Source organism: Artemia franciscana, chromosome 12, assembly GCF_032884065.1.
Source record: "Artemia franciscana chromosome 12, ASM3288406v1, whole genome shotgun sequence".
In the NCBI taxonomy this organism is placed as follows: Eukaryota; Metazoa; Arthropoda; class Branchiopoda; order Anostraca; family Artemiidae; genus Artemia; species Artemia franciscana.
This window is the reverse complement of record NC_088874.1, coordinates 3,432,874-3,441,857: the sequence shown is the minus strand read 5'-3', so window position 1 is coordinate 3,441,857 and position 8,984 is coordinate 3,432,874.

The window sequence follows — 8,984 nt, the reverse complement described above, 5'->3', positions numbered from 1 at the left end:
ATTTTAGTAAAAAGCGGCATAGTATATACACTATCTATTCTATTCAAGAGAACTGAACTAAATTTATCCCAATCTGCCTTCCTGTAGTCAAATTTACAATCCTTATGATTATAACAAATATCACTACCTATGTTCTTTAGGACCACAATGGGGTTCTAGCATTATATTCACCACATATAACTAAGCGAGATATATTTTTCACATTGTCTAAGATATCCAACTGGTAAGCTAAGGAACTCACTGATGGAGGGCAATGTAAATGTGGAAGCACTAACTGCGGTAACGTCAGGACTTGTGTTACTACTTATGGCATGTGTAATTTTATTGGGGTCATTTAGAACTACTAGGTTTCTTCTAGCTAAAAAATCCTCTAATACTTTACTACGAATGCTTGTAGCTGTTCTTTAGGACCATAATGGGCTTCTAGCATTATATTCACGACATATAACTAAGCGAGATATATTTTTCACATTGTCTAAGATATCCATCTGGTAAGCTAAGGAACTCACTGATGGAGGACAATGTAAAGAGGACACGGGGATCAGCAGCAAAGCCGCTGGGACCCAGCTAGTAGGTAGATATTATCTTCACATTCGTGCAACATGAACCCTAATTTCAGACCACGGTGGTCTTTAATACATTTTTCGCATCTTTGAGGAAACTTCAACAACAGTATGGGTTTTATTTTCTCTTTAGTGAATAATTGTCACTATTTTGAATGCTTCTCCATTAACTGCTAGTTCTGACACATCTAAATTGTGATTCAAAAGGGATTCTCGTAGGTGTTTTTTTTTTCATTTGCCCTAGGTATGTTTTTAACAATAATCCTAGTATTTTTTTTGGTTGAGTGTTTATTGTTTGTCAAATCTGATTTTTCACTAAAAACTGTGACTGCATTTTGTGCATCTTCTTAAGATGGCAGTTCCAATATTAATTGTCCATTTCTTCCAGAAGTAGTATTTTTGACAGAGAATTTTTTAACGTGATCGATTGTCTTGTTGCCCAAATCTTGTACTATTTTCCTTAACTCATTCTGGGCGATCTTCTTACTAAGAGTACTTTGACTTTGGGGGAAGTTGATGGGTTCGAGGATCAAAGTATGTTTTCTTGGGCCTTTCACTTTGCTGGCATAGCTAGGAGTGGAATGACCGGAAGTAGAAGAGAAAGAAAAAGTAGACGGCTTGGATTCTAGTGAGATGGTTTCTTGATGTTAATTTAAAATCTCAGAAAGTCTTTCGTTTTCGCTTCTAAGCAATGTGGAATTTTTGTCCAGTAAACTAGAGCAAATAGAACCTATCCTATCGCACATTTGTGAGGCAGTTATTTTCCCGTCTGAAATTCTTTGGTCTTTAATTTACATCTTTGAGATAATTAGATGCAGTTTCGCTCACATCCACTCCGACATTTTGTAGTCCAGATGTATGAAGGGTTAAAGACCGCCTACTTTGAACAGAGCCAAAGGCTACACACAAATTTTGTGTTTATGCAATACGGCGGATAAAAAGTCTTTCATAATTAGAACATTATTTGGAAAAAAAAATTAAACAAAGAAAATAATAGTTAATCTTGTTCCTTTAATTTTCTGGAATTAAAGGATATTTTAATTGTTCATCTTCAAAATAAATCAAGGAGTATAAATTACAGTCAAAATTACACACCAATGCAAGCTATAGCACTTAGTATCCACTAAAAACGGGTTTATTCTCTGGCTCTTAGATGTTCACCCATTCACGTATCAAATGAGAATCCTCCCTAAGCTCATACAACTGCTTTTTTGCTTTTCAAAACATATCGGCTCTCACATGACCAATGCAGAAAAATTACTGAATTCTTCAAATGGAGTCAGTGCTGCTTCAAGTGGAAGCAGTGGGTCGGAGTAGAAAGACAAAATTTTAAGTTTATCAGACAGTTGGTGGTAACGAACTGTAGTAAGGAGCGACCCGGCTCAACAGTAACTGAAACTCTAAAAAATGAACTTTTGATACCAATAGTTGCATCAAAAGAATCGCATTTTAATGCTGATTTAAAAAAAAAGCTTCATCAAGATTAGTTATACTCATAAAAAGTTAAGAGCCTGTGAAAAAATAACCCATTTTAGAAAATAGGTGGAAACACCCCCTAAAAGTCATACAATCTTAGTAAAAATAACACCATCAGATTCGGTGTATCAGAGAATCTTATTGTAAAGGTTTCAAGCTTCTATCTAAAAAAATGGGAAATTTCGCATTTTTTTTTGCCAGAAGACAGATCACGGATGTGTCTTTATTTGTTTTTTTTCCAGGGATGATTAAACTCAGTGGTCCTAGAATGTCACAAGAGGGCTCATTCTAACGGAAATTAAAAGTTCTAGTGTCCTTTTTAAGTGACCAAAAAATTGGAGGGCATCTAGGCCCCCTATCTCAGAGAAAAGTACCATTATATTGTGGCTCAAAGAGAAAGTATCCCTAATGTCAAGGAGAATTTATCCGCTTTTAGAAATCACGGATGATTGCCAAGGATTGCATGAGATTGGCCGTTCACCTGGGGCCATAGGAAAATCAGGTTGCCCTCGAATAGAAAAAGGTTACAAGGATGAAGTACTTGGAGTGGCAGATGCTAATCAAAGTAGTAGTAGCAGAAGCATGTCTCCTTCATGTCTAATACCACGATAACTATTTTTCTTTTCGTATATGATTTTTTTAGGCGCTTTTATTGCACTAACACAAGTTGTCATTGTCGATGTGTTTGTCATTGAAAAATTGATGAGATGTTTTTGAATAAATAGTATTTTCCGTGGTTTTGCTACCATAGTCTGACCACTCATAGCTCGTATTCTCTACGACGCAACATTTTCATACGATAATCCGTTTACAGTTGCTGGGGTGTTTTTGATTTTGTCTGTGATGTGCAGTTACTTAATAGCAGTTGTTCAAAAATATTGTGAAAGTTATAATGCTCAATCGAAAATCCCGTGAAACCGGAAATTTTTCAGAAGAAATTATATAATTTGTCAATGTTTAGATTATATTATTTATCAGCATTATTGTTACCAGTATTATCAGTATTACGACACATAGTGTTCATGCGACATTCCGTTTAATGTAGCTGGAGAGTTTTTGTGTTGGTCTGTGATATGCAGTACTTGATATCAGTTGTTCAAATATGTTGTTCAAAAACACTCGATCAAAAAATCTCCTGAAACCAGAAATTTCTTAGAAAAAAATATACAGTTTGTCAATGTTTAGATTATATTATTTATCAGTATTAGTTAGCATAGTATTCCTGTATTATTTCCAAAGTTTAGTTTTTTTTTTATTGTGATCGGGATTGTGCTCAAGTCTGAGAACAATCACACCTTTTTGCCAATTTTAATCAAATTTGCAGCACTGTGATTTCAAAGGAAAGTGATAAGAATGACATCTAGTCTTAAATCTATTCACTTATGACTTAAAGTAATTCACGCCAAACCACCCTATCTCAGCTTAAAATCTTCTTTCTTTTGGCATGTCTTCTAGATAAACATAAAGATTCACTAGAGAAATCTTTCTAAACTTCAATAGAATATTTGAGGTATACTTTTTAATTTTGGCAGTGACGCTTTTGGTTTTGACATCTTTTTCATATTTTTAATTGAGAATCTTGTGAAAAGTTATATCACTATGATATAACTCATCCAGTCTTATTATATAGTCACTAAACTAATTGAGGAAGGTAAAGCAGTTGATGTCCTGTTACTCGACCCAGCCAAGGTCTTTGATAACGTTGTCCACGAATATCTTTTACACAAGTTCCATGCATATGGAGTTCATGCGGACACTGTGGAGTGGATAAGATCGTTTCTGATTGGCTAAATCCAGATTTTGAGACCAAATATTTTCAGAGCCTGCACCAGTTATAAGCGGGGTACCCCAGGGAATCATCCTTGGTCCCAATCTCTTCTGTATATATTAATGATTGTGAGGATATTCTACAAAATCCCATCACTCTCTACACTGATTACAGCAAACTAATTGGAATTGCCGATGTAACCCTGAAAAATGACTTGCATGGTCTCTCCTTATGGGTTTCCACCTGGATAATGGAGTTCAACCCATCAAAATATAAAGTCCTTCACATGGGTCCTCACAACAATCAGATTTCATATTTTATCTGGATAAATCTGGCACACGTATCCAAGTTAAGGCTTGAAAGAGACGTAAGGGTGATCGTTGACATGAAGTTGAAGTTCCATGAGCTACTATGCAATATGTTGCTAAGGCCAACAGAGTCCTTGGACTAATTAAACAAACCATATCATCGCGCCATCCTCTGATAATAAGAAAATTATATAATGCTCTTGTGAGACCATAGTTTGAGTTTGGCTGCGTACACATCCTCAATATAAGGAAGAGGTGGCAGCCCTAGAGAGCTTACAGAGTAGAGCGACTAGGCTTTTTGCCCCACACCAACAGCTTCCCTACCCTGAATATCTGCGTCACCTAAAAAAAACCGCATTGGTTTACCGGTGGCGCCGAGGAGATGTCATTTTTGTCAAGAAAATGCACCAAAATAACATGGCCAGCTCCAGTTTTACTCCCTCCCTTGCCACTATGAAAAAAAGTCACTCAATAAAGTTTCAAAAAGTGATCTCCAGACGCAGTGAGAGGACGAACATTTTCTCAGTATGTGGTGTCCCAACTTGGAACAGTATTTCCGACTGAAGAGTCAGTGTTTAACTACCTTTCATTCAATGCGGACTAACAAAAAAACAAACCTTTTCTGGATACTACCTTGTTCTTGAAGCGTAAACATAAGTTAAATTAATCGGATTATTTTTTTCAAGTTACAAGGATAAACTATTATGAAAGTGTAAAGATTGAATCGCATTAACTACTTAACTCGCTCAAATATTGATCTACCTGTGTGTGGTTTTGTGCCAAGTAAACAAAGGATTTGCTGTGGGGCTTATGACCGTTTAATGTAATTTAACCTTGGCAGCTATTATTTTGTTATTAAAGAATAATGTCGGTCACTCAGGTTACTCTGGAGGAAGCTCTTAAGAACTTGTCTTCAAAACTTGAAGCTAGGCTTGTGGCCATTTCTGCGTCACAATCAGAAATTGAAGTTCAGATATCTGCACAATTCTCTGAAATGATGTCTGAAATTCAGTTGCTGTATTCGAAGCTCTCAGAAAAGGACAAATTAATCTCTTAACTGAACTCGAGGATTGAATATCAGGAGCAACGATTAATGGAACTAGAAGTTAAAGACCGTAAGCTTAGTCTTGTTGTGCACGGTTTAAGGAAAGAAAAAATGGCGAAACCCTTGAGCAAAATCTTCAGGATATACTCAGAAGTTCTCTGGAGATAAAAGACAATATTCAAATTACTAGATCATTCAGAGTCAAGCAAAAACAAAGCAATGTTTCTGTTCGTGGCAATGCCAAGAAACCCAGTTTACCGCCTGTTGTCTTCTGTTGCAGCAAGGAGTCGGACATTCTTACTATCATGAAATCAGTGGGTAAACTAAAAGGCTAAGCACTGCGTTTTTGCACTGTTTTGCCACCCACCCTAAATGCAATTAGGGCCCAGCTGCTTTCCAAAGCTAAGGCTTTAAAAGACTCAAAAAAATACACGGATGTACGACTAAGGCAAATTGGCGCTAATCTTAAGTTGGAGACTCACAACGCATCAAATGAGCAGTGGTCGGACATTGATGACAGTGACTAATCTAATTATCACTGTGCGGGGTGTCGAAGGTTTTTTCTTTTTTTAAGATTGCACAACGTTCAATTATGTTTCTCATTTTCTTTCTTGTTACACTTTTGTATTTTGGTTTATTATTAAAAACATCAGTTAAAAAATCATATATACTTTTTAGTTATTATCGGTACTCAGTAGACTGAAGATCCAATATTCTGGGTTTTGCGGTTCAGCTGCACAGGGTGGGACGCATAATGGTAAGTTTATATGATTGACAATCATTTGGACGTGCTGGGGAGTGGCAGATTGATGTCTTTTGAGACGAGGTCACTTAATTTTGCTTCTTTTTGCGAATCTTTAAGTATTTTTGATAATGAAAAGAATAATTCAGTTGTAAACAATTCTCTATCAGCTTGTTATTCTCGTTTGCATGATGTTGCTAATACACCAATCCCGAATGATGTGATAATTGGATTTGTGAACACCCAAGGTCTTCTGAGTAGTATAAATGAAATAATTACTTTACTCCCTTCAAAATCTGTCAGTATTCTTGGTGTTTGCGAATATTTTTTGAATGAAATAACTGTACCGAATGTTGAAGTTCCTGGTTACGTTTTTACAGCAAAAAATCGGTCGACTAAGAGTAAGGGGGGTTAGGGATTTTGTATTAAAGAGGAAATTTCATTTCGTCGACTTTCTGATATTGAGCGACTTAGCACAGAAATGCTTTGTGAAATTATTGCAAATGAATTTAAATTAGGGCTACAAACTCTACAACCGTGTGTTGTATATAGGCCATTTTCGTCATCTGTTAATGATTTCCTAGTTATTTTTGAAAAGTTAGTAGAGTCATTGGCTGGTCGTGAGGTGAAGCTAGTGGGTGACTTTAATATTGACCTAATGGAATATGAAAATGATACACTTACATCTAATTTCCTTTCCCCTTTGTTTTCAAGGTTTCTTTCCCCTGTGTGTAATATTCCCAGTCGTGTGACTGCTTTTTCAGCAAAATTCATTGATAGAATTTTTCTTACGAGATCAGTTACGTCATCGAAAGTGGTATTGACCGATTTTTCTGACCATTTTTTAATTTTAGATGATGTAAATTACGCGGTACGGTCAGCTAAGTTTTTTGAAAATACCCGACGAATAGTTAATAAATCGAATTTAGATAAACTTAACGCTATTCCATCTCCTAAAGATTGATCTAATCTTCTTAATTGCGATAATATGATTGTTGTAACTGAATCTTTTTTTGAAAAATTCCACCTGGCTCTTGATGATAGTTGCCCTGAGGTTAAAATTCGTAGAAATAAATATAATGTCCCGAAGCAACCGTGGATAACACCAAGTCTACTCAAATCTATCCGGGTAAAAAATGAGCTGTTTAAGTTATTTTTGGCGGACCCATCTGAATCAAATAAATTCCAATTTAAGAAGTATAAGAATTGTCTAACTAAAATAATTCACGGAGCTAAGAAAAGATATTATTTTGAGGCATTTCGGGATGCTTCAAATTCACCTAAGAAAACTTGGCATCTAATTAATTCTTGTCTTGGTCAAAACCTGCCTTCAAAGAGTCCTATAAAAATAAATAATTTAGAGATTAATATATAGAGATTAATTAATCTCTTATAGAGATTAATTATTATTTATGTTGTAAATATTGATGGGGTCACCAAAATCACGAGCTCTGTCTCTTCGTGGTAACCCAGTGTATTTTATTTGTTTTGCGTATTATATTAATAAATTAATAATAAATTAAATTAATTGATTAATAAATTAATTTCCACATTCAGGTGCAGCACATTTCCAAGCAACACACGGGTACTGAAAATGCAATTATTACTTAAAACATTCGATCAATATGCTGCTAAAACCCACATTTCGTTTTTAGTCGACACGATGTGAATCGCTAGGAAGAAGGTAGAGGGAGTTTTTCCCATCCAGAGATTTGGAAAAATGACACATCTGTCTACACCACAGAAACCGAAGGAATGTTGCAGAGAACGTCAAGCCTCTTCAGAAAACCCTGAATTACCACGTTTTCATATAAAAGATATTAATCAAGTTCAGCTGTCTTCGAGCTGGCAACCCTAAGAAACCAAAGACTCTCCATGTATATTACGCTTGAAGCCATCTGTACTAAAAGAGATTCCTATAATAAGACTGCAGAATATCAGGCTCAAGGCTTTGATTATCTACCATTTGCAGACACATATTCTTGAATCATTCTAGAACTGAGACCAAGAAAGATATAAATACGAAGTTTATTGATTTAAAAAATTATTTTAAAAATCAAATTTTAAATTACTCTTTTTTAAATTACTTAAGATTTTTAAATTAGTAATAATTACTTCACCTATACAACGTAACGTTTAGAAACAATGAAGAACTCAAAAGTAGAATAAACCATGACAATAAACCATGAACAAATTTTAGATTAACCAAACCAAGAAGAGTCAATCTGAACAATAAGAGACATTAGTGAGAAGACAAAGTTAAGATATATAATAATCATTACAAAAAAAAAATTATTGAGTTTGTCTAGAGAACGAAACTTTTATTTGAAAATTACCAAACTGGAAAATAAAGGGAGAAGATCAATAAGAAGTCAAGAAGTGTTCAAGTAATTTATCCAGCAAATAAACTTAACTTCGAGAAGAGAAGAAATTTTGACTTTACCAATAACTGGCTAAACTACAAAATAAGGAAAATAGTTTTGCAATATGAAAGGACAAAATAAGAACAATCAATAATTTTTTGTTGTTTCAAAACAAGTCAAGTTTGATTAAACCAAAGACTAAGGGAATAAACAGGCGTAATGGTCTGTGACAAGAAAGATTATGAATTACTGATGAAATATAGGACAAAAATGATTGATTACAAACATCATGTCTCAAAGAGTGTCAGTTGGAGTATGCTTCAAATAGGTTAATTATTGCACTATTCATTGAACATTCTTCACCATTTAAGTTACAATGAACTATTTGTCCATCTTATTAACTGTTTCTAATCCAGTAATATCTAAGCCAATGAAGCTGAATAGTCAATTGAAAAAATTAAAGAAGTATAAAAGCAATTGATGAATTGTACATTTCGTATTTATTTGTAATACTTATTATTAAGATATTTAGTAAAATATGTGGTATATTAAGGGAGAATATAGTCTTATTAGATGAGAGGAAAAATAAATATCTAAAAGCCTCTGGATAAACTGTTTTCACTCAATTATTCTAAAGTACTAAAATTATAATAGTGTACATTGGATGCAATATTTACTCCATGTAATATATATTGAAAATGGACTACTAAAACATCTCT